Consider the following 3,468-nt stretch of genomic DNA (forward strand, 5'->3'; position numbering starts at 1 on the left):
GATGAGGTCAACTGATCAGGAGATGACTGCCATTGAAAAGATAATTTGTTACTCATAGATCCCAAGAGGAGGGGCCATGCCTGCCACACAGGTCCACATGGGGAAGCATCAGGGTCATTTAGGAGGCAGAAGGAGCAAGAGGAATGCATGGGCATAAGCCTTTATTGCGGTTTCTGTGGGAAAGTCAAGGCAAGGGAGGGTAAGGAGATTTAGAATTTGCAAATTTGAATAATTTCGGTGGGCTCTGGGCTATAGGATGGTCTGTAGTAGTCTAGTGTCTAGCCCTGGATGATTAGGGCAGAGGGATATTGTCTCCTGGAGCGTAAGAGGAGATGGTTTGGAGTATGGACTATGGACTGGTTAGTTTATATATGAAAGGCACCCTCCCTGTTTGTGATCTCTAAGAACTGGTACCCTAGGATGAGCCATCTCTCCCCAGTCAGTAAGGCCCCAGCTGCCAGAGAATCAAGAATATAGAAAATAAGGGACTTCCCTGGTGGTCCAGTGGGTAAGAATCTGCACTCCCAATGCAGGGGGCCCAGGTTTGACCCCTTGTTGGGGAACTAGATCCCACATGCCCCAACTAAGACCCTGCACAGCCAAATAAACAAACAAACAAATATCAAACACTTCTTTAAAAAAAAGAATATAGAAAATAAGAAATTATAATGAATACAGGAACTTAGCCCACTCACATTGGATGTGACCTTGGTGGGATGGTAAGTGCAGGCATTCTTCCTCCCTCTATAAAACCAGAAAGATGGGAGTGAAGCTGGAGCTGTGGGCACAGTTTCTGTGTCTCATAGTCATTCTTAAGGAACTGAGAACTTAATCTTTCACAATGTCAAAAAGATCATCTTATGACACCACCTCCCACTCCAGCTCCTACAACCTAAATGCCCAGCAGACGAGGGTTTGTGGGAAACAATCCATAGAGTCATCTCGCCTAGAACTACAGGCCGAGAGGAACCTGGGCACTAACGTCCGGGTCATGGTGTCCTCTGGTATTATGATTCAAAACCACCAAAGATAAGCCACTGATGCCCTACATGACAAACAGCACAAAAGTCTGGGACCAAGTAAAGGCTTCTAACCCTGACCTAAAGTTGCGGGAAGTTGGCAAGATTATTGGTGGCATAGGGCGAGAACTCACTGATGAAGAGAAACAAAGATATTTAAACAAATATGAAGCAGAAAATATAGAACAGAATGAATTTATGAAGGCCTATCATAATTCCTCCACATCATACCTTCCTTACATAAGTCAAAAAAGCCATGCAAGAGCTGTTTTAGAGGAAGAGTCTCTTTTTAATGAATTAATTAATTAGACCTTCAGAGCAGTTTTAGGTTCGCAGTGAAATTGAACATAAAGTACAGAGTTCCTGTATACCCCTTGCCTCTGCTTCCACAGCACTCCGCACCATCAACATCCCTTACCAGAGTGGTGCATTTGCTACAATTGATGAGCCTACATTGACACATCACTATTGCCCAAAGATCATGGTTTACATTAGCGTCACTCTTTTCATTCCATGGGTTTTGACAAATGCATAATGTCATGTATCTACAATTATAGTGTCATATAGAATGGTTCTGCCACTCTAAAAATCCCCTGTGCTCTGCCTTTTCATCTCTCCCTCCTCTCTAAGCCCAGGCAAACACTGATCTTTTTACTGTCTCCATAGTTTTGCTTTTTCCAGAATGTCATATAATTGGAATCATAGTATGTAGATTTTCAGATTGGCTTCTTTCACTTATTAATATGCACTTACGTTTCCTCCATGTCTTTTCATGGCTTGAGAGCTCATGCTTGATAGTATGCTACCTTTTTTAAAAAAAAACAAAACTCCAAGGGCTTTCCTGGTGGCGCAGTGGTTGAGAATCCGCCTGCCAATGCAGGGGACACGGGTTCGAGCCCCGGTTGGGGAAGATCCCACATGCCACAGAGTAACTAAGCCTGTGCGCCACAACTACTGAGCTTGCACTCTAGAGCCCACGAGCCACAACTACTGAAGCCCGCGCGCCTAGAGCCCATGCTCTGCAACAAGAGAAGCCACAGCAATGAGAAGCTGGCACACCGCCCCTGCTCGCCATAACTAGAGAAAAGCCTGCACGCAGCAACGAAGACCCAACACAGCCAAAAATAAATAAATAAATTTATTTTTAAAAGTAAATAAATAAAATAAAAATAAACCCCCCGAACTCCCTGAAAGCTTTCCGCAAAGCCCTATTATAAGAAAGGTGAGGGAGGGAGGTGGTTAGTCGTTGCAAACTTTTTTTAAAAATATTTATTTATTCATTATTTTTGGCCATGTTGGGTCTTAGTTGTGGCACTCGGGATCTTCGTTGCGGCCTGCAGTCTTCTCTCTAGTTGTGGCGTGGGGGCTCCAGAGTGCATGGGCTCTGTAGTTGTGGTGCGTGGGTTCAGTAGTTGTGGCACACTGGCTCAGTAGTTGCAGCGTGCCGGCTTAGTTGTCCTGCAGCACGTGGGATCTTAGTTCCCCGACCAGGGTTCGAACCCATGTCCCCTGAATTGGAAGGTGGATTCTTTACCACTGGACCACTAGCAGAATCCTGATAGTATGCTACTTTGATAGCTTCTTGTTGGTGCTAATGATATTCCGTTGTCTGAATGCACCACAGCTTATTTATCCATTCACCTAGTGAAGGACATCTTGGTTGCTTCCAAGTTTTGGCAATTATGAATAAAGCTGATACAAACTATTTACAATAGCCAAGACAGGGAAGCAACCTAAGTGTCCATCAACAGATGAATCAATAAAGAAGATGTGGTACATATATACAATGGAATATTACTTGGCCATAAAAAGAATGAAATACTGCCATTTGCAGCAACATGGATGGACCCAGAGATTTTCATACTGAGTGAAGTAAGCCAGACAGAGAGAGACAAATATTATATGATATCACTTATATGTGGAATCTAAAAAAAATACAAATGAACTTATTTACAAAACAGAAACATACAGACATAGAAAACAGACTTATGGTTATGAAAGGGGAAAGGCAGGGAGAGGGATAAATTAGGAGTTTGGGATTAACATATACACACTAATATATATAAAAGAGATAATCAACAAAGACCTACTGTATATCATGGGGAACTCTACTTAATATTCTGTAATACCTTTTATGGGAAAAGAATCTGAAAAAGGATAGATATATATATATAACCGAATCACTTTGCTGTCCATCAGAAACCAGCTCAACAATGTAAATTAACTATACTTCAATTTTAAAAAAAAGAAAAAAGCTTGTGCCATTTAAAGTTAGAAGTGGATATGGAGAGAATCGCAGCTGAAATTGCACAGGCAGAGGAACATGTCCACAAAGGGCAGAGAAAGGGAGAAAGAGGCAGCAGAGCAAGCTGACTGCGGTCCAATCAGTATTGTTCCCGAGGAAGAGCAAGCAGCTAATAAACCAAAGAAAAGAAAGAAAGCAAGAGCA

The 3,468-nt window shown here is 42.5% G+C and overlaps 1 pseudogene; it reads left to right on the forward strand.

Annotated features, from left to right (window-relative positions):
* The first annotated feature begins 841 nt into the window (after positions 1 to 841).
* On the forward strand, positions 842 to 1,328 carry LOC136135991 (SWI/SNF-related matrix-associated actin-dependent regulator of chromatin subfamily E member 1 pseudogene; annotated as a pseudogene).
* The last annotated feature ends 2,140 nt before the right edge of the window (positions 1,329 to 3,468 follow it).

Source organism: Phocoena phocoena, chromosome 16 (assembly GCF_963924675.1).
Source record: "Phocoena phocoena chromosome 16, mPhoPho1.1, whole genome shotgun sequence".
Lineage (NCBI taxonomy): Eukaryota > Metazoa > Chordata > Mammalia > Artiodactyla > Phocoenidae > Phocoena > Phocoena phocoena.